Source organism: Gopherus evgoodei, chromosome 13 (assembly GCF_007399415.2).
Source record: "Gopherus evgoodei ecotype Sinaloan lineage chromosome 13, rGopEvg1_v1.p, whole genome shotgun sequence".
Taxonomy (NCBI): domain Eukaryota; kingdom Metazoa; phylum Chordata; order Testudines; family Testudinidae; genus Gopherus; species Gopherus evgoodei.
In genome coordinates, this window is record NC_044334.1 from 27,714,105 (window position 1) to 27,737,279 (window position 23,175).

Here is a 23,175-nt window from a genome sequence, read left to right on the forward strand (position 1 = left end):
AGTAATAAATCACCAGGACCAGGTGGTATTCACTTAAGAGTTGTAAAGGTACTCAAATATGAAATTGCAGAACTACTAACTGTGGTATGTAGCCCAGTGGTTCTCAAAGCCGGTCCGCCGCTTGTTCAGGGAAAGCTCCTGGTGGGCCGGGCCGGTTTGTTTACCTGCCGCATCCAGATGCAAACACATACACAACCATGCACACACACATACATGCACACTGAGTAATAGTGAATCAGTAAGGAGGCAGAGGTTCTCAATCAGGGGTGTGTTTACCCCAGGGGGTACGCAGAGGTCTTCCTGGGGGTACATCAACTCATTTTGATACTTGTCTAGTTTTACAACAGGCTATAGAAAAAGCCCGAACGAAGTCGGTACAAACTAAAATTTCCTACAGACTCATTTATACTGCTCTATATACTATATTATACAGTAATGTAACATGCATAAACTCACTGTATTAGACATGCATTTAATGTCATTTACTAATGCATGCATGCGCATTATTGAGGTTGAAGTTGTCATGGTGTGTATGCAGTTGTGATGTAAAAAATGGATAGATGTTTAAAACGCGGAGCTGGAAGCAGTGGTAGTGGCGACGGCAAAAATGATAAGAAATTGAAAATGACTGAAAAAACCCCCCCATCAGTTCTGCAAGAAATATTGCTTTTGGATTCTCATCTACAAAGAGCAATCCACCTCAAGCTTTGTCTTTTCTTTACAGAGAAACTCTATCAAATAACAGCATGAAGCCAGCACATTTGCAATGACATTGGAAGGCAAAATACCCTGTGCATGTGGGGTAGCCAGGAGAATGTTTTCAGAGTTCCGGAATTGCCAGCTTTAAATGAAAACAAGCTTTGGTAAGCACTATACCATCTGCAGATAGTGTAAGTATCTTTTCAGTGAGGTGAAACTTGGGGTACACCAGACAAATCCGACTCCCGAAAACGGTCCAGTAGTCTGGAAAGGTTGAGAGCCACTGGTACAGATGTCAAGTATCAGAGGAGGAGCCGTGTTAGTCTGGAGCTATAAAAAGCGACAAAGAGTCTTGTGGCACCTTACAGACTAACAGATGTACTGTGGGTATTCACCCACGAAAGCTTATGCTCCAATACCTCTGTTAGTCTATAATACAATGCTTCCTTTGATCACAGGCCTTTATAGCTCTGTTCATCAGCAACACTAGCCATCATGACACTTTGAGACAAAGTCATCATCAGTGAAACCACGTGGAAGCGTTCACAGATGCATGCACCACAAAACCTGACATGATTGGATAGCTGCATAGAGTGGTGCCACGGAATGGCGTTAGGGGCTAGCAAGCAGGGTGATTGCTTGGGGTCCCAGCAGCAGGGCTTGAGCTTTGGCTCCTTCTTCCCCCCAAAACTTTTCAATGTTACCTGGAAAATACAGGACAAATGACGTCCCGACAGTACGTTGATTGGGATGTGGGACAAAGCCCCTAATATCGGGCTGATCCCAATATTATCAGGATGTCTGAACCTAGATGTAGTCAGTTCAGCTAAGTGAAATTGTTCCCATCTGCTCTGCATGTTACAGATTGACATCTCTGTAGCCAGATCCTCCTATGATGCATATATACAGTGCATGTGCTGGAACAAAGCCCTGAATACAGAGCCATGGGACATCCTGAGGATCCGCATTTAGTGTCTCTCAGTGCCCTCCAGAACAAAGCAGCTCCGTCTGCGAGGCTAAAGGTGTTTTTTCTAACTGCTAAGGCCTCAATCACAGCCTGGGCTCTGGTTTATGTCTTATGTTCCTAAAACTCATGTCTCAGGGTTTCGTCTCTCCCCCCCCACCCCAATGTATTCTGGGAGCATTTTTTATCTCCTTCCTCTGAAGCATCAAGGATGGCCACAGCTGGAGATGGGACACTGAGTGGGAGAGCCAGGGCTCTGAGGTGGTGCTGAGCATGCTCTCTCTCAGGTGCTTGGCTGGCTGGTCATTGCTCATGTACTCAGGGTCTAACTGCTCGCCATCTATGGGGTTGGGCATGATTCCCCGCCCCCCGGTAAGATTGGCAGTGACCTTGATGGGAGGTTGGGGGTGGTTGCCTTCCTCTGCAGTGTAGAGTGCAGGTCATTTGCCAGGATTATCTTGGTATCTTTCATTTAACCATCTCTTTGTCACTGCAGGGCCTCAGGCACTGGTGCACCTTGGTCCCGCCTGTGGCGCACAATGGGCTTGAGGGCTGTAATACTTTGGTCACATTTCGGTTGTAGGGTTTAGTGTGCAGGTGCTGGATGGTATTGGTGACCCGTGCTATACTGGAGGTCGGACTGGATGATCAGATTGTCCCTCCTGGCCTAAAATTGTGACTAACAAAAGAAAGTTGTGTTCATTCTGCTTCTGGCATCATCACCGGCATCATGATGTCACCACTGTACCGCACCAAACTTCCGTAGGCAGAGCATAGCTGGCGTTGTTGCGGCTGAGTTAACAGGAACAGCCTTTGCTTATGGGCTCAGCAGAGCTCCTTCTCAATGAGCCAAATCATGCCTGTGGCGATAAACGCAGCAGATTTGGCTCAGAGGCTTGCTGGGGCAGGAATGAGGGGGCAGAGATGCCACTTGGATGCACACACATCATGGCTATGGCCTTGATCACACTTCATGTTTGTTCCCCACTCTTGCCACATGGCCTCTGTCATCTTGGATTTATAGTGTGAGCCGTGAAGGCCTGGGGCCGTGGTTTGTGTTAGTTATGTGGTGCTGCTGCTGCCCCCTAGAGTCCATTGCAAGCACTAGCAGCAGAGCACCCATCTGTACAGCACGAGCCGACCTCCCCGACACCTTCAGTTACCTCCCTATATGCAGCATGCACAGAATGGCAGGGACTTGGCAAATCCCCCATGACTCTGTGCAGGGTGCAGAGAGAGAGGGGGGATGCAACGCTGTTGCCTTCCAGGGAGCTGGACTGCCTCACCCGCCTAGATACCATGATGATGGGCACCACGGCTAGATAGAACAGTCACATGGAGCTTTCTGCAGGTAGTTGCATTGTGCAGTCTGCACCATGTTACGCTGTGATATTACTAACCCATAAATCTACAGCGCACAGCTTATTGTGACTCCTTGATGGGGAGTTGTTACGGTGGCAGATGGACTGACGAGTCTATTCCCAAAGAAAAAGCTTTGTTAAGCTAGAGTTAAGGCTGTAAATATATAAGCCCTACACAACAGGCCTGCGATTAGAATCCTGTAGCTCAAGAATTGCACACAGCTCCTGGCAGGGAATTCAGGATAAAGGTTACCCAGCCAGCTTTGCTGCACGGTGGTGGGGCCAGTGGGTCAGGCATGAATCTAGAGCCGTGGTTACATGGGTTCAGTTCTCTGCACTTCCACGGCTGCCCTTGGGGACTTTGGGAAGTCACTTTGCACCAGGTTTTCAGGGGTAGTCAGCTCCCGAAAGCTGCCAAGAGACCACTAGTGGTATTACGACAGCATCCAAGCATGAACTTCAAACAGGCTAAGGCATCTAGGTTCTGTCTTTTGTCCCACTGGGTGCCCATCTGAATCTTTAGGTGCCTACCACCCTTTGTAAATCTGCCCCTCAGTTCCCATCTGTACAGTGGGGATAACAGTGTATCCTATCTCCTACAGGGTGGAGAGAATACATTAAAGATGGTGAGGTGCTCAGATACAACGGTAAGGGGGACTGTGGTGGGGCAACGACTCACTGGCGCAGCGCCTCCTGCTGGCTGTCTCGGGAATTAGCTCTTTCCAGCCTGAAGCGCCCTCTGCAGGCCGATATTTCACCTGCTGCTGGCCCCGGTGTCCCTCCCGGACCCTGGTGCCCTTTTACGCTGGGGTTCTGCCCCCAGCAGTAACCCACAATCTGGGTCTCCCGAGCCAGGGGAACCCCCAACTCTCTATCCCTGCCTTGCCTCAGTGGCTACTGCCAGTCACTACCTAGCCCCGATCACTGGGGCAGACAGCAGTCCTAAACCACTCATCATCGGCAAGGAGGATTAGGACCTCCTGCCTTTGCCTATCTCTGGGCTGCCCCTCTGCAGCCCCAGTACCTATTTGGTCTTTTAGCAAGGCCTGCAGCCTGGGGTTTGACTAGGGTGGAGCTCCCTGGCTCCCTCTGCCCTTCCCCAGCACTGCTTCACTTCAGGTACACTGCTCAGCTCCCAGGCAGCCAGGTCCTTCCCTCTCCAGAGCTAGAGAGAGATTCTTTTGCATCTGGCCCACTGCCCTCTTATAAGGGCCAGCTGGGCTCTGATTAAGCTGGCCACAACTGTGGTCAGCTACTCACTCAGCTTTCCCCAGCTGTTCTTAACCCCTTTTACCCCACCACAGCCCTCTCCAGGACTGCTTTTAACCCCTTCAGGGCAGGAGTGGGGCAGCCGCCCCACAGCAGGGACATAAAAGTAGCCCAATGGCCTCTGTACTGTGATTTATCCACCTACAGGAGATCTGGGTTGCATTTCAATGGCTTTTCAAATTGTTTGCATCATTAGCAAGGGGAACATGAACACTGTTTGCAAGTGTCAGCTCCACCCTGTGTTGGGCATGGACTGGACAAGGTCCCAGGCTGGGCAGTCTGGGAGGGAGAGGAAATTGGCTGAGCCTGGTTGCAGAAACAGCAGGGTCCTGTGGCACCTTATAGACATGCATCCGACGAAGTGGGTATTCACCCATGAGAGCTCATGCTCCAAAACGTCTGTTAATCTATAAGGTGCCACAGGATTCTTTGCTGCTTTTACAGATCCAGACCAACATGGCTACCCCTCTGATACCTGGTTGCAGAAAGAAAGCAAAGTTTATAAACGAGGCAAAACAAAACCCGCCAACAGGAAAACAGCAGAGTAGCATGGATTGGAGAAACACGAGCAAGAGCCATTGTCAGGAGAGGTACCATCTGTGGATCCCGCTTGCCCTAGGAGTGAAGTGCTACACCAGCAATAAGTGCAGCTGACACTTTCTGTGACACTTCCCTTGGTACCCAAGGTTGGGAGGCACCTCGCTCTTATCATCTGCCCTTAGCGTGAGCAGGCCTTGGCTCCACTGGCCATGGCCTCAGCCTATGCAGGCCTCACTCTCTCTACAGGCAAACCCAACCCCCAGCCTGAGCAGTGCTAAGAAGGCTACTGCATGGCCGAGTGGCCACGCAGCTTACAGAGAACTTAGCTCTTGGTTACCTGTCTTAACTCCAAGGCTTGGAGAACATCATTTCCAGTGTAAACTCCTTACATGTCATCCATACTTACATTTGGAAATGACTATGACAACCAGTGAGCTAATGGTGCTTGATAAAAATGTTACATACCACCCTTTGGTTAACTTAATATGCAAATATCTGACCCAGGAGATCCCTGAGAACCCCTATGCGCCTCCTGTGCCCTCTACCTGTTGGCACCATTAGGTCTCTGGGTCACCCTTTCCCACAAGTTTCCTGATGGATGGCACTAGCTTGCTTTGGAAGGAGAACCCCTACTGGGTTGTTGCCATCAGCTTATGCTGGAGCTGCTCACAAAAGTCCCATAGAAACAGTTTTTCAACAGAAAATTGGGTTGTGGATGGAATAGCAATATTTGTAGCAGTGTCTGTGTGTTCCTCAAAAACTTAGGATTGTTACCAAAGAACGAATGTTTTCAGCCTAAAACTTGGTGGAAGGTCACCCCACCACCTAGCAGAGAACAGGTGCTGATTCAGGCTTAATCCCCACAATGCAGTGGATGCAGGGCAGTGGAGGAGCCAGCCTATTGTCGCAGTTCTTTGCAGTCTCAAGACACCACTAACCCCCACTGCTCCTGGGTGCCTGATGTTAAGTATGTTGCTGAAGAATGTTGTCCAGTCTGCCAGGTTGTTACGGCTGCTGCGTGCTTCTGTTCTTGGAGCTCCAGTGTTATTAGCACCAGCAGATAGCAGAGCTTGCTAATTCTGCAGACCTCAATGTGATTTATAAAGAGAGACTGCAGGAACGATTCGGTGACAAAAGCACTCAGTCAGGTTTATTGTCCTCAAGGCACAATATTAGCATCCCACAGGAGCTACAGGGACACTAACACACTAGTGCCCAGTGGTAAGGAATGGCTCAGTCAGCAGTGGGAATTTCTGCTGTTCCCTCAGCTGCATAAAGGGTTAAAATGAAGCACCCTGATGTTTATAGACTGAGACAAACAACTCTCATACCACTACACATGTTTCGTGACATCTGCTTATTACCTGCCCTTGCCCCAGATGTCTTGGCAAATCCCTATTCATCCCTTCTGAAAACCCTCGTGTCTGGTGTAAGGTCAGGATGGACCTAGGTTAATATTTTGGAATGTGTCCACATACACACCCAGTATGTGCTGGGTCCCAGGAGTGCCTGTGTTTTAGTAACACTAGCAATACCTTTACCAGGGTCACATATACATGGCCCGACTTTGTTTCATGGCCTGGACTGATTGTGCAGACTGTGGTTCAGGCCATCGGGTCTTACACCAGGCCCAGCTTCCAGGCTCTCTCTCTCTCTGACACCTGACAGCACCTGTGGATAGACCCCCCTCCTCTCATTTTTGGTTAGCCATGGCACTAGCCTGTGGCTAACCCTGAAATCCATCCACAAACTCCAGCTGATGCAGGCTGCAAACCCATGGAGGAGAGCAGACCAGGAGCCCATCTCACCTAAGCTCCAGGCTCTGCACTGGCTGCCAGTTCTTCTCTGACTGCCATTCCAAATGTTGCTCACTTTCCATAAAACCCTAACTGGTGTAGGGCCCCCATTATCACCATGTGACAGCTGTGCTTAGAGAGAACACACCCCTCAGACATAGTCTCCTTAGCGTCATTCTCCAGGGAGGTGAGGCAGGGCATAAAAAAAGATGGGTTCTGTTCCTGGCTCTGCCAAACTCCCTGTGCCTCCTTGGACAAGTCCTGCCCCTTTCTGTGCGTCAGTTGCCCGTTGTGCATAGCACCTTCCCTGAGGTGTGGCCCATGCCTCCTCCCTGGTGCTTGCTAATTGAGTGGCTTCTCCCCACCACCCCGGCACCTTTGCATAGGTTGGATCCTGGGTTCTTTATTTAAGCACTTGGTGCCTCCACCCAAGGGGACTCCTCTCTGGGGCTGGGGCACAAGGGGTTCAGTCCTTTTGGAAGATGACTAATTCTAGTACTTTGTTCATAAGGAATATAACCCAGCACACCACATACACCACACAGTAATGCAAGCCCCAAACACAATTAAAGTGAACAGTTTAAACCAGGGGACTTTACAGGGACAGGAAAGAGAGACTCCAGGGCAGGAAAGAGCTAAAAATAACTAAAATACTCAAATTTTGACAATATAACATATTCTCCTCCTTCTTGCATTTACCACTATACATAACCCCCAGCTCCCTCTCCAGCTCCTTCCCAGGGGATGGGATGCTGAGGATAAGTCCTACAAGAAGTCCTTCTCTTATGGGGCAGGGTCCTCTCTGGCTCCCTGATCTGGAGCCCTGTGAAGGTCTCAGTTACCTCTAGGTACCGGCGCCGGTTTGGTTCCCTGCCTCAGTTATCACTAGCCTCCACAGGGCTGCTGCTCCCTGGTCACATACTAACTCCCACAATAATTCGGCGTCTCCCTTTGTGTGGGGAGTGGGAGCTGATCAGACTCCCCGGGCTGCACTGATCCTCTCCCAGCTCCAAATTCAAACTGCCTAAAGCGACAAGTCAGCAGCCCTGGCTCCTCCTTTGGCTGGTATAAATCACTCCAGAGGAAATGGCCATTGACATCTGTAGGAGTTTCCAGCCTACTCTGTCCTTGCCCTTGACCCTGAGCAGGCTGGGACACAATGGCTGGAGGTTCCGGAGCTCTTGTTGTTGTAGCTGCAAAAGCCAGCAAACTCCACAGGGGGTCACATCTGTAAACGGGGATGATGCTACTGACCTGCCTCTGGTGGGTTTTGTTGATGTGCCAGGTGCTATGGGAGCTCAGAGGGCAGGTGCCAGAGAGGGGTTATTGCTGATGAAGCAGATGTTGCTGAAACCAGTCCGAACATGGAGGTCACCCCGATCTGAATGGTCCTTGTGCCTCATATGTGGCTGCACGGCACCTTGGTCCAGCCAACCAGAAGTGGAATCCATGCACATCCCTCTCCACCACTCACTTCTCTTCCTTCATTCTGTCTCAGGCTTTAGGCCCATCGATGCCCCCTGGTATTTGGGGCTCCCTTTCCCTGCACTCACTTCACCTGTCCCCTCCCCCTGCAGAGCCAGGCCCCAAGACTTTCTCTATAAACATTTCCAGAAGCCAGGGTCCCACGTCCTTCCGACTGCTGTCCCGGGCATGTGGCTGGCTGTGTGCATACAGACAGTTGACTCACAGGGCTCTGTGCCTATGCTCTCAAGGGTACCAGCTGCTGGCTGCAACCCCACCTTACTCCAAACTCATTCTAATACACAGAGGGTGGTACTTGCACTTAACATCTTTGACACTGGATTTGGGGAATAAAGGTTAGATTCCGTAGAAAAGGAAAATGCATATTTAATACACAAAGCCTGGCAGGGTCCAGTGGCTGCAGCCTTTTTTAAGGGTGACCAGATGTTAAGGGGGAAATATCGGCACCACCACAGGGGGGCGGTTTTTTTTTGTTTTGTTTTTTTACTCTCTCTCATCTGGGAGTTCGGCTGCAATTCGGCAGAAAGCCCTTCAGTCATGCATGATCTTCAGTGGTATTTCGGCAGGGGGTAATAAATCTTGTGTCCAAAGACAGAAGCACCTGCCACCAAAATACCGCCAAAGACTGTCTGCGACTCTCTGCCGAATTGCCGCCGAAGACCAGGAAACAAAATATCAGGACAAATGGAGTCCCGACCATACTCTGGTCGGGATGTTGGACAAATTCTTCAAAATCGGGACAGTCCAGATTTTATTGGGACGTCTGGTCACCCTAAGCCTTTTGGAGGGAGAGGTGGTGATGGGATCTAGGGAATGCCGCTGCCTGCTCCAGAAGTGACTGGCAGGTGAGCATGGTGCTGTGTCCCTACAGCACTCCCCAACAGTACAGCTCACATCTGCATCGCATGCCAACCCTGCCAACCCACTGCCTGCATGTCCCAGCACACAATGCAGCTGTTCTCACCACAGACCTGAAATTACCCTAAATCAGTAGAAAATCCCAGCCTTCTGCACAGTCAGATGCCAGATATCCCGCTGCAGAGTGTGGTTCACTCCTCACCTTTCCCAGGTGTTTCCCACTGGCAATGAGTTGAACCGACCATTCACATTCACATCTGTCCCCATTCTCCAGAGCTTGGCATTCTGTGCAATAACGGGAACTGATCACCAGCTAAATGTCAAGTATCCCCCTGTGAAAATGTTCAGGGTCCCCCCACCACACACACACAGAGAATACGTTTCAATGAAGAAAGCATCCACACCATCAAAAACAAACCAAAGATGAGAGAACTCAGCCACCCCCGAGACCATGTCCCCTGCCTCTCCAGCCCTGCGTGATCTCATTGTGTACTAGCACCTGAAAGCCCATTCCATCACATGGGCGTGGCGGGTGACCCACTTTCTGTGCAGTCTCCCTCAAACAACCAATGAAATTGTTGCATGTAAATTAATTGTCAAGTAAGTGTGGTGACTGGCTGAGTTATCTCACAGTGGCCTAGGACCCTGGGCATTGCATAGATACATGCCTTACTGTAGCTGTACATCACACGGGTGTAATTCGTGAAGACAAAATGCCTGAGAACTTAAAAACTGAATGGTAACAGACCGTGAATCCCACTGAAGACTGAACCTGGTGATATTCTGAAGCAAAAGAGCTCTAGAGGCTGCCTGTAGCTGCTTCCACCATCTCCTCACACTGACTCAACAGACATTCCAGCCTCCAGGGTGATGTTCCTGGAATCTTCTTATATCTATGAATATGCACAGCTCAAGGACCGCAGGACAGTGTCAGCATGGGGTGAGCACTGCTTACTACTTGGTATGTCCCAGAGCCCTAATGTGAGCTTTCAAGGTTAAGAGCACTGTCCACTGATCTAGAGTGGCAGCCTGGGGAGACGGCTGAAAACCCAACATCAAGCAGATGGCATCTGTGGCAGTGGGAATGTGTGACCTTAGGCTTTCCAGCCCCGCAATCCATACGTCCCATGCCCGCCCCAGCAAAGGGAAGGGTTCTGGCTGCTTGGAGTTCCCCAGAAGAACCATTCTCCTTAATAACAGGCTGGCTAGAGTAGTCAGGAGAGGGGAAACTAATAGCAGAAGGGGAGGGTAAAAAGATGGAAGATATGAGCATCTGTTAGCACAGAATTGTCATGCTGAGAACAAAATTAATCTAGTAACCAAAGGACATGGAGAGCAAATTCTCAAATTGCCTATACACCACTGAGAGGAGCCTGGGTGATGAACGAGAGGAACTAGAATGGCTCATTTATGAGCGTAAATTTGATCCAGTTGGTATGATTGAAACCCGGTGGGATGATTCGCACAACTGGAAAGTTGAAATCCATGGTTATAACCTATTTAGGAAGGACTGAGTGGGCAAAAGCAGAGGGAGGTGACATTTTACGTCAAAAATGTTTGTGTCACTGATAACTCAGAAGAAAATGATCTGGAATGCTTACGGATCAATGTCTTAACATAGAAAGCACATGATGGGATGTAATTGGTGGCTGCTACAGACCACCAAAATATTCTAGGGAACAGGATGACTGCTTCCTTACCCATCTATCTACAATTTGTAGGGGGCGGGGAGGAGGAGAGAGCTGCATGATCATGGATTCTTCAAGAGTGACATATGTTGGAAGTCTCAGGCTGCCAGTACTAAAACATGGTTTGAATTTCTAAACACTATCATGATTTCCTAACACAAAAACTGTTGCAGACAATGCAGAGGACAATGTCTAAGATAGAATTTCCAACAGTTAAAGAAGAACTGATCACAGAACTAAAAATTAATGGTACCTCGGGTACAAGTATTCATGACTTGATCGCATTTATAGTGTGCCAGCAGAATAAAGTCCGGACCAGTAATATATATACTTGGTGCTTTAAAAAGCCTAATTTCACAAAGCTGAAAACAATTATGAGCCAGATCAGCTGGGAGGAAGAATGTAATCAGACAAATGTGAATGATAATTGAGAATCATTAAAGAACACCTTACCAGATGCCCAAAAGTCACAATCCCACGAATGAGGAAGAAGGCCATGCTGGTTAAAAAAAGTGACCTGGTTTAGAGGGAAAGTTGAAGGAAACTATTATATGGGTATAGATACAGATATATAGATATAAAATTACAAATGGAAGAAAGGGAAAGTTGATAGTAATGAATATAAATCAGAAATTGTATGACAAGCAAAGTTAAGGACAATAAGGAGGAGTTTTTAAAATATATTAGGAACAAAAGAATTCTGACAAGGCTATTGGTCCATTACTACATGGAAATGGTAGAATTATCAATAATAATCCAGAAAAGGCAGGGAAGTGTTCAATAAATATTTCTGATCTATATTTGTCTCATCACTCTTTCCATTCCCCTAGAACCTCTGGAGAATGTTAAACAAAAGCTACTACGGTAAGACATTTTCAAAGCAGCAGACTCAGATAACTTGCATTCAAGAGTTTTAAAAGAGCTGGATGTGGATCTCACTGGATCATCAATGCTGATTTTCAATAAGTCTTGGCGCACTGCGGAAGTTCCAGAAGACCGTAAGAAAGCTAATGTTATGCCATTTTTTTTAAAAGGATAAACAGGATGACCTGGGTAATTATGGCTCTGTCAGCCTGACATTGGTCCAGAGCAAGCTAATAAGTGGCTGATACAAGACTCAGTTAATAAAGAATGTAAGCAGGGTAACGTAATGAATGTAAATCAACGTGGGTTTACAGAAAATAGATCTTGTCATGCTAACAATATCTTTTTTTGATGAGATTACAAGTTTGGTTGATAAAAGTATTTGTATTGATGTACCATACTTAGACTTCTGTAAGACTTGGTACTGCATAACAGTTTGATTAAAAAACTAGACCTATATAAAATGAATGCAGCACACGTTAAATGGATTAAAATTGGCTAACTGATAGGTCTCAACATGTAACTATAAGCAGAGAATCATCACTGAGTGGATATGTTTCCAGTAAGGTCCCGCAGGGATTGGTTCTTGGCCCTACACTAGTTAACATTTTTAATGACCTGGAAGAAAACAATATCATCACTGATTTGCAGATGACCGAAAAGGCGAGGGAGCGGTAAATAATCAACAGGACAGCTCACTGGTTCAGAGTGATCTGGATTGCTTGGTAAACTGAGTGCAAGCAAACAATTTGTGTTTTAATACAGCTAAATGTAAATGTGTACATATAGGAACAAAGAATGTAGGGCACACATACATGATGTGGGAACTCTATCCTGGGAAGCAGTGACACTAAAAGAGATCTGGGGCGCCGCAGTGGATAATCCGCTGAACATGAGCTCCCAGTGTGATGCTGTGGCCAAAAAAAGCTAATGCGATCCTAGGGTGCATAAACAGTGAAATCTCAAGTAGGAGCAGAGAGGTTATTTTATCACTGTATTTGGCACTGGTGCAACCAGTGCTGGAATAGTGTCTAGTCCTAGTGCCCACAGTTTAAGAAGGATTTTGATAAACTGGAGAGGGTTTAGAGAAGAACCACAAGAATGATTAAAGGTTAAAAAAACCTGCCTTCTAGTCATAGACTCAAAGAGCTCAATCTACTTAGCTTAATAAAGAGAAGGTTAAGACATGGCTTGATCACAGTGTATCAGTATCTACATGGGGAACAAATATCTAATTATAGACTCTTCAATCCAGCAGAGAAAGGTCTATCAGGATTTGATGGCTGGAAGTTGAAGCTAGACAAACTCAGACTGGAAATAGGGTGTGAAATGTTGACAGTGAGATTGTAATCACTGGAACAATTTACCGAGTGACGTGATGGATTCTCCATCACTGACAATGTTTAAATCAAGATTGGCTGTTTCTCTAAAAGCTCCGCTCTAGGAATTCTGTTGGGGCAATTCTCTGCGCTGTGCTGATCATCAGCCTAGATGATCACAATGATCCATTCTGGCCTTAGAATCTGTGAAGGGTTGGCAGCATCTGAATAATTCCTGCTCTTGCATTCCACACGGCTTCAAGGCACATCTTAGACACACTTTCTCTGTTCAGAAAAGGCTTTTCCCAGTCGCCTTTTCAGACTCCCAGACAACTGGCTTGACATATTCTCCCTGTCAGTGCAAAGACAACACAGTCTGGCAAAACAGCTGCCTGAGCTTCCCAGGTTACTGTGTTTTACATTTTAAAATGCAGCTTGCCTGGGGTTTGACTCCTAGCTCAGGTCAGGAGGGGCAGAAAATGTTTCCATTTCCAAACCATTTCCGCTACAGACACTTGTCTCCCAGTAACACACATTAGCTACCCACAGGTCACCAAGCCATCAGTGTCTGAATCTTCGATGCTGTATCACTGCAGCCCCGTGCAAAGGCTCTTAGGGGGCTGCAGTGACTAAACTGGCACTTGGGCCTCATGGGACGTCAGGTCTCATGTTTGCTCTTGGTAAAGGATGAATTTCACTGTCTGGCAGTAGAGAGGGAAGGAGGAGGTTATCAGGGCACTTAACTGCAGGGTCACAATGAATCGAGGAGCACTGAAAACAGACTGACAAATGTACACCGGAGAAACGCTGCCAGCAACAGTGCAGGCAGGGAGTTTATTCATAGATTTGAAGGCCAGAAACAAGCATTCTGATCATCCAGCCTGACTCCTCCATAGTGATTCCTGCATGGAGCCCATAATGCCTGGCTGGTTGAAGCCTGGTGTTTAGAAAGAGCTCCAATCCTGATTTTTTTTTAATCTGTTTGTTTATTTAGGAAGTATTAATTGGTTTACAAATCATTGCCATGTAAATATCGGCAACATTAAATTGTGTTTGTTTGTTTCCTAATTGACCAGACATAATTTCTATTGAAGTTAGTTCCCATATAAAACAACTTTTGAAAGCAGGGAAACATAATGCTTAACTAGTCCTGATTTAAAGACTCCAAGTGCTGGAGAATACATCACATCCCTAGGTAAGTTGGTCCAATTATTAATTATCCTGGTTATTAAAAATCTGCACCTAATTTTTTCTGATTTTCTCTAGCTTCAGCTTCCAACCATTGAATCTTGTCATGCTGTTTTTGGTTAGATTAAAGAGCCATCCACTATCAGTAATCTCTTCCCTATGTAGGTACTTGTAGATCATGGTCAAATCTTCTCTTGGACAAATTGAATAGATTGTGTTTCTTTAGTCTCTCACTATAAAGCAGATCTTCCAGTCCTCAAATCATCTTTGGTGCTCTTTTCTGAACCTCTTCCAGTTTTTCCAATATCCTTTTTGAAGTGTGGACACCAGAACTGGACCCAGCATCCAGTAATGGTCTCATTAATGCCATATACAGAGGTAAGGCTGCCTCTCGACTCCTACTTGGTCTCATTCCCTTGTTTATACATCCAAGAATTGCACCAGCCTCCTTAGCCACAGCATTACATTGGGATCTCAGGTCCTGCTGGTTCCTACCAGGACCCCTAAGTCTCTTTCAGAGTCACTGCTTTCTAGGGTACAGGACCCAATCTAGTAATGTGACCTACAGTTTTGGTTCTTAGATATATGACCCTGCTTTTAAGCACTTGTTGTTCAAATGAACCCAGTATATCAAGTGTTCAGAACACTCTGTATAACTAACCTGTCCCCATCACTCTACCATTTTTCTGTAATCTGCAAACTTGGCATGCAATGATTTTATATTTCCCTCAAGACCATTGATAAAAGATATGGAATGGGACTGGGCTGAGAACAGGTCCCTGGGCGCATGGACGAGGAGCATGCATCCCTACTGGATGAGGCTTTCCCTCTTCTGTTTTCAGATCTGTCACTTAGCACAGCAGAGCACTGTGGTATGGGCCACTCCAAGGGGATGCTTGATAATCCCAGATGCTCTTTCCGTTGGTGACTAGCTTTCAGAGAATGCCTAGGGGACAGCAGCCACACAGCAGGCCTCCTTAAATTCAACTGATACAAGGTGTGGCCAGCCATGAAGACTGGGGAGCCACCTGACCTCAGGTGTAAGAATCAGTCAGGGCCTCTGGTCCCTGCACACATCAAGCTGTTGGAGAACTCTTCATTCACAGTAACTTCAGTCAGGGCTGGAAATTACTCATCCAGAGTGAATGGCTCAGCCGAAGTCCAGGCAGCCCTGCATGGATCCTGTGCTCTCACTGAGTTCCCAGGAAGTGACCTTTCATAGCAGAATGAGCCAGACTGGGCCTTTCTGGTGGGTCAGTTTCTCTGTTGTCCCAACCCATCTGAAACAGCTTTGCTGGAAGAAAACTCCAGCCAGTAGGGCAGGTGCATATCTCAGCTCGAGATGGTAACACTATAGAAAGTTCAGTAGAAACCTGAAAGACTGGCTGCTTGTAGCATAGAATATCAGAGTTGGAAGAGACCTCAGGAGGTATCTAGTCCAACCCCCTGCTCAAAGCAGGACCAATCCCCAACTAAATCATCCCAGCCAGGGCCTTGTCAAACTGGGCCTTAAAAACTTCTAAGGAAGGAGATTCCACCACTTCCCTAGGTAACCCATTCTAGCGCTTCACCACCTCCTGGTGAAATAGTGTTTCCTAATATCCAGCCTAGACCTCCCCCACTGCAACTTGAAACCATTGCTGCTTGTTCTGTCAGAAGCTTTTACCAGCCTCTCAAGGGCTTGCTCTTTATGCCCTGACCTCTGGTGTCTCAATTACTCCCTCTCACCTCCAGTTCATTCAGACCTCAGGAGTTCTTCTCTGGGTCACACATGCCCCATAATGCTTTACTTTTTCTCCTCCTTTACTCCAGAAAGCTCAGGAACACACTAGCTCTGAAAAGAGCAGCTGGTCTAGTAGGGACTGTCAATGCTGCTGAATGTCTGTGATGGGTTCTGCCATGGTGGAATAGGTGTCCAGTATATTGGAATAAGTAGTATCCCTTTAAATAGTGTGTGAGCCCTTCAGTGGTGCTCACTGTATCCTATGTTGCAGAAGTGGCTAGAATCCTGCCAGAGCAACTGTGGGTATGTAGCTAGGCCTGGCTTGTTGTACATGCTCAGTGAACACGGTTATCTGAACCCCGCTGGGCCTGTGCGGCTCTTTCCTGCGTACGTTGTGGAAAGAGCAAAAGCCACCACAAATGGTGACAAAGGAAGGACTCTAGTCCAGAAGAACAGTGAACCAGAGAGTGATGACAGATGCCTAGTGAAACTGAAAGAGCAGCCACTAGGACTGCAAACTAACTGCTTATTCAGAGAAAAATAAATAAAAGAGGGTTAAATATGTCTGACGGCTTGGGGAACATGGACGTGGTTGGTAGCTCAGTAGAGAACTAGCCCACCCTGTACCGAGGGACTGGAACAGCCTGGAATAACAAAGGGACATGTAATGAGAAAAAGGTGATGGTCTTACTGAGTGTAATGGGAGCTAATGCCTGTAACTGTCTGTGCAGCATAACGGCTCCTGTTAAACCCTTAGACACAATACGTGCTGAGTTTGTGGAAATTCCACCCAACCCCTGATCTCCAAAGCTGCTGGGGATTGCAGAGCCGCTCCGCTTTTATAGAAAGACTCCAGAAAACAAAACCAGACAGTTCCTGAATCTGTGGCTGGATTAATGAGCTGGACAGAGCACTGCTAGTTTGGAGAGAGTTTAAATGATGCATTAAGGGACTGGTTAATGGGAGGGGGATGCAAAACAAAGCAACCTAGAAACGGTTGTTGACGGAGGCTGATTTGTCCCCAAAGTGTGCACTAGAAATTGCTGTATCAATGGACACAGCCATCACTGCGGCTAGGGAACTGCAACAGCAACATGTGATGTGGGCATGTAATAAACTGGGGACTCCAACAGAAAGCACAGACTGGAGGATATTCGATGACTTTGGGCTTTCGTTGTGCAAAACCATCTCATAATGCGAGTGATTGCTGGTTTGAGGACAAATCTTGCAGAAACTGCAACAAATTGGGGCACTGTCACAGGGTCCACTCACCGGTAGGGATGCCTCCTCCTGGCCACTTTGGGGATTAGCTCCTTCCAGATGCTGCCCCCATCTCTGGCAGTCTCTCCACCAGTCATCCTCTGTCGTCCTGTGGCCCCTCTTCGTGCTTCCTCTTCGTGCTTGGCCCTCCAGCCAGGTCACTATGGTCCTCCCCTTGCAGGGCAAACTGTCCCCAGCTGTCCGCTCTCCGGTGCCTGATCTGTGCCACTTCCCCAGTGGCTAGTCTGGGAACCCAGACCTGCCTTCTACTCAGGTGCCCAGCTCAGGGACCCTCTGATCAGCAGCTAAGGTCTGCACTATCCTATGCCTCACTGCTGGTCCTCTAAGCCTTTCCTACCTTCCTGGTTCCCCCTGGGTTTGCCAGACCAAACTCCTCTCTCTCCCACCTGGAATAAGTGCAGACTACTCTGTAGTCACAAACACACCTCCCTTCAGTGAGTGAAGACCACTTCCCTGCAGCCCCCAGCTGCTCGCAGCTCCTGAGCTGTATACACCCCCCATTCACCCCCCATTTCCTGTCCAGCTGAGCCTGGTCTAATTAATCCCTGCTTCCTGGCTTCTTCTCCAGATGCAGCCTGGGCAGTTAATTGGCTGACCTGGCCACCTTAACCCCTTCAGGTCTTGTGCGGGGTGCAGTCCCCATCACATGCACACAGAGAAAATGGGCTGCTCAGTGCAAAAGGTACCACCAACCTCCCATGAGACTACCAGTAGATTTCAGATGAATCATCTTGCAGATGCCAGCGTGGAGTCCAGTCAGAACATTCTAGCGTCTCTACAACTGTCTAGTTTAGAAGACAATACATGCAGTGTTATTTGCATTTCTTTACAAGTGGAAGAAGTAGGACTGAAAATAGAGCTTGATACAGGCTCTTCTGTGTCTGTAATTTCATAGCAGGATGATCAGAGAGTTGAGGAGATGAAGATGTAGCAAACTCAGTGCCAGTCAAACATATGCAGAGGAAATCCTCGCTCCCCTGGGAGTTATTACAGTGTAAACAGCGTCTGCTAACCTCTGTATTGTGATGCGAGGGAGTTCTGCATTATTTGGTAGAGAGAGCGGCTTGGAGAGATTCACCTGGACTAGCAAAGCATACAATGCCTGCAGGTTTTAAAAAAAAAACAACAAATATTGAACTCTGGCCCCAAACAAAAATCCGCTGAACTTTTGAACAAGGCAGCTGACGCCTTTCAGTCTGGTATCAGAGCCTCAAACTACATCAAAGCAAGAACTGTGCTTGAAGACAGAGCACTCTTAAATGTGGTAAAGCTCATCCACTGCCTTTTGCTTTGAGTCCAAAGGCAGGGGCAAAAGTTCTGCCCTTACTAGACTCTGGAATCTATCAAGATTAACCGGAATGAACGGAGGGCCCTGTCAGCGCTAGTAAGGAAAAAGACTGGGACGATCTGTATTTGTGTTGATTTCAAGGTTAACACTGATACCACCCAGTACTGCAGGCAGATCGGTATCCTTTACCTATGACTGAGGATATATTTACCTTATTCGCTGTGGGATGCTTTTCTCCTAGGTTGACCTGACCTGAGCCTATCTGCAAATGAGATAGAAAACAGCACCTCACGGTTAATGAACATATTGTATGCTGTGGCAAATTGCCGGCACTATTGTGATGGATCTCGCGCTCTCTCTCCTTTGCGGGGGTTCAGGGTGCCATTTCTTGTCCCTGAATTGGAATATTAACTGCCCCCCTAGTGTCCTAGAGGAGGGGAGTGGAGAGGGAGGGACCTGGGCCCGTCCTCTACTCCAGGTCCCAGCCCAGTGGCTCTGAGGATAGTCATAAACCGCTTGAACTGACGGTTCCTTCCCCTGGGCTACTTCCCTCTCCTGCCCTTCAGCTTGTGGGGGCTTCCTGCCCTCCCTCTGTACAAGCCAGGTGCCCCTTACCTAGGGTCTAGGACTTCTTAGTTCACCACAGCACTTCTCCAAATTGTCCTCTGCTTCCCTTCAAACTGTTCTCTGCTCCAACACCAATCCTCTCTGCTCCAACTCCCACACTGTCTGACTGAAGCAGGGTTTTTATCATGTGACTGCAGGTGCTCTAGTTAATCTATAGCAAACTTTCTTCCCCTTACAGGGAATAAGGCTCCCTTCTAACCCTCTCCTGCTGCCCTCTGGCCATGCTGTATCACAACGCATACCCTGCAGCTAGGAGGTGTGATTCCCAGTTGAGGCAGCCCTCATTGAGTTAGGGGACTAAAAATAGCCATTTGGCCCTGGTGGCATGGGCAGTGTCTCAGGCCATCTGAGATCCTAGGTACGTACGATTTGTGCCATCATAGCATGTTATTTTTACTGTGCTAGCTTGAGCAGTTAGTATGTGTATGTCTGTGGGAGCCGGGAATTACACCCTCACCTCCAGTGTAGACATGCTCATATGGGCTCATTCCGATATAACAGGATGGTATTTTGACAGACCAAGTTATACAGGGCACTCCTGGCTCTCAGTGTTACTTGGACTATATGCTGGTCATGAAAGCTGGTAATGAATATGGTTTAGAGCAAACATGGAGAAGTGTGAATTTTTCCAAGACCCAGTTATGTACTGCGGCCTTCCCATTGACAAGACGGGTGCATAAAGCACCAGACGCAAAAACTGGCTCTTCAGCAAGAGTGCAGCAGGATGTTTTATACCAGCCATACCTATTGAAAATACCAAGCCACTATACGGCTGCTGACAACGCCTGGTGGTAGTGCCAGCGTGTCTCCTGGCCCTGCTCCTATGAGTGGCCTTGATGTTACCCCAGGAACAACAGAAGCTAGCCCAGACACTGCTGGGAAGCCTTTGAGATGTTACCTCCCGGACTGAATGTGTAGCACATTGTGTGTTCAGTGACCATGGATCTGACAGCAAGACACATGGAACTTTTCTAGGCCCTTGTATCCTAAGGTGGTGGAGTATGTAGTGTACAGGAATAGGGTGATATATCTTTACACAGCTTGTGAGCCCTCGAGTGGGGCTCACACTGTCCTCTGTTTTTGAAGCTGCCAGAGTCCAGCCACAGCCGCTGTGTGTATGGAGCTGGGGCTTGGCCTGTTGGGTGCAGTTAGTGAACACAGTTAGTTGTCCTCACCCTGCCCATGGTACACGGTCAAGCTGCAACATTTTCTCCAGTCAGGACCATGCTGCTGCTGCCGCCGCCATTGCTAAAGCCGGTATTCATGTGTTTGCCTGGAAAGGGGAGACCAACGAGGAATACTTGTGGTGCATCGAGCAGACCCTCTGCTTCAAGGATGGGCAGCCATTGAGCATGATTTTAGATGACAGTGCGGACCTCACCAACCTGGTTCATACCGAACACCCACAGCTCCTGAAAGGAATTAAAGGCATCTCGGAGGAGACAACTACCAAGGTTCACAACCTGTATAAGATGAAAGCCAATGGGAGCCTGAAAGTGTCAGCCATCAACATCAATGATTCTGCCACCAAGGGTAAACTCGATAACCTTTATGGTTGCTGAGAGTCCCTTATTGATGGCATTAAACATGCCACGGATGTCATGATTGCTGGGAAAGTGGCCGTCGTGGCAGGCTACGGTGATGTTGGCAAAGGTTGTGCTCAAGCCTTGAGAAACTTTGGAGTCAGGGTCATCATCAAGGAAATTGATCCAGCCCTTTTCTAGGAAGACAGTCACTAGTCTACCAGCTCCGAGTGTGACCATGAAACAGCAAACCCAGCCTCAGCAGAGCAGACACTCCAGCCATGAGAGTCATCAGCCCCCTTTCTTGGAGCCAGCCCAGAGGGATGCTGTGGCTCAGTGGGAGGGTCTCAAGCACATCTGACATGTGGTCACTGCACTTCTGCAGAGTGCAGCTCCCCAGGAGCAGCCGCTCCAGGGTCGCTGCTCTGAATTTCTAGCCCCACTCTTCAGAGCTTACTCTGCAGAGCCCAGCTGCTTCAGTTCAGTGCTGCAGGGCCCACCCATTGTGATTCCAGCCATCTGGCTCTGATGCGACCCACCTGGCCTGGCTTGAGTCCATCCATCTGGAGCCTGCATCACTGGGCCCACCTGGGTCAGTGACACCCGTGCAGGTCGCACTTCGCACTGCTCCCCAAGCTCCGAATAGCTCGAGTGCCTGTGTCATGAACAGATAGCTAAGGGTTAATGTCTCTTTCACCTGGAGCACCTGACCAGAGGACCAATCAGGAAACCGGATTTTTTCAACTTTGGGTGGAGAGAATTGTGTGTCTGAGGTCTTTGTTTTCTGGCTGCCTGCTTTCTCTGAGCTTTGGAGAAGTAGTTCTGTTTTCTAATCTTTTGTTTCTAAGTGTAAGGACAAAGAGATCAGATAGTAAGTTATATGGTTTCTTTTCTTTGGTATTTGCATGAATATAAGTGCTGGAGTGCTTTGATTTGTATTCTTTTTGAATAAGGCTGTTTATTCATATTTCTTTTAAGCAATTGACCCTGTATTGTATCATCTTAATACAGAGAGACCATTTGTATTTTTTCTTTCTTTTTTATATAAAGCTTTCTTTTAAGACCTGTTGGAGTTTTTCTTTACTTCAGGGAAATTGAGTCTGTACTCACCAGGGAATTGGTGGGAGGAAGAAATCAGGGGAGATTGGTGTGCGTTGAATTGGCTAGCCTGATTTTGCATTCCCTCTGGGGGAATAGGAAAGTCCTTTTTGTTTCCAGGACCGGGAACAGAGAGGGGGAGTCCCTCTGTTTGGATTCACAGAGCTTGTGTCTGTGTATCTCTCCAGGAGCACCTGGGGGGGGGGAAGGGAAAGGATTATTTCCCTTTGTTGTGAGACTCCAGGGATTTGGGTCTTGGGGTCCCCAGGGAAGGTTTTTCAGGGGGACCAGAGTGCCCCAAAACACTCTAATTTTTTGGGTGGTGGCAGCAAGTACCAGGTCCAAGCTGGTGACTAAGCTTGGAGGTTTTCATGCTAACTCCCATATTTTGGACGCTAAGGTCCAAATCTGGGACTAAGGTTATTGACATGGTGGCAGTGGGTGGGATCTAGACAGAATCCAGAAGCCAGTAGGAATATTATATTTTTCTTTTCTCTGCTAAGGGCTTTTTAGCAGAGAGAAACAGTTGGTTTTAAAAGGGAACCAGAGAGAATTTTTTTTTTCTGCTCTCTCTGGCAGTTTGTGGCTTGCATGTTAAGCAAGAAGCCATTACCAGACTATTAAGAGTCTTTTGTCACACAATAGCACTCCCATTGAGAGTCATCCCAGCACTATATAAATGCAAATAAAGTGGTTTTTCAGGTTTACTTAACATTGAAGATTAGCTAAAGGCACTGTTGCTAGGCAGACTTCAGGAGGCAACAGAGAGCCTGCAGTTCAGAAGAGAAACACCGGAGGGCACCCCAACACAAGAAAACAGGAACCATGTCTACCAAGGCAAAAATTGAGGCTGTAGACCAATTCAGAGAAGCTGAACACAGGCGACAACTGGAAATAAAACAAAAAGAGATGGAGATAAAAGAAAAGGAAGAAAGCATCAAACTGGCAGCCTTCCAAAGAGAACAGGCAGCCCAAGAGGCAGCACACAAAAGAAAACTAGAAGAAGAAGAGGTGGCCTACCGAAGGAAACAAGCAGAAGAAGAGTTGGCCCACCGCCGAGACATGGAAAAACACCAAAAAGAAATGGAAAAACACCAAAAAGAAATGGAAAAACAACAAAAAGAGAATGAAGAGAAGGAAAAACAGAGAAAACAGAACTACTTCTCCAAAGCTCAGAGAAAGCAGGCAGCCAGAAAACAAAGACCTCAGACACACAATTCCCTCCACCCAAAGTTGAAAAAATCCGGTTTCCTGATTGGTCCTCTGGTCAGGTGCTCCAGGTGAAAGAGACATTAACCCTTAGCTATCTGTTTATGACAGCCTGTAAGAACCATGAAAGCCAAGGCGTAAGAGGAGCAATGCTGGGTTAACAAGGCAGAGAAAGCTGGGATGAAAGGACCCTCCCCGACCAGAGCCCACAGTCTGCCCAGCTCTGAGCACACAAAATCAAACCCTCTGGTTCTGCTGCTCCTGGGTCAGCCCTGTCTGCTCTTCTCCTCACTCCCTGGGACATTCAAGGAGTGTTTCTAAACACAACGCTTTGCTGCTGTTGTGAGTGTACGAGACCTGCTGCAGAGCTGAAAGAACCAGGCCTGCTGGAGCCC

The 23,175-nt window shown here is 47.7% G+C and overlaps 1 long non-coding RNA gene across 15 annotated transcripts in view; it reads left to right on the forward strand.

Moving 5' to 3' along the window:
* The window catches only part of LOC115660763, a 134,332-nt gene that overhangs the window by 59,346 nt on the left and 51,811 nt on the right, over nucleotides 1–23,175 (forward strand). For 7 of the 15 annotated variants that reach the window (XR_004002920.1, XR_004002923.1, XR_004002919.1 and 4 more), the window contains exons 2-3: nucleotides 725–863; nucleotides 11,491–11,658. This is a non-coding gene — a long non-coding RNA (uncharacterized LOC115660763). Of the gene's footprint in view, nucleotides 1–724; nucleotides 891–3,626; nucleotides 3,672–9,718; nucleotides 9,934–11,490; nucleotides 11,659–23,175 lie in introns of all 15 variants that reach the window. The other 8 variants (XR_004002929.1, XR_004002925.1, XR_004002927.1 and 5 more) reach the window with 8 other exon arrangements.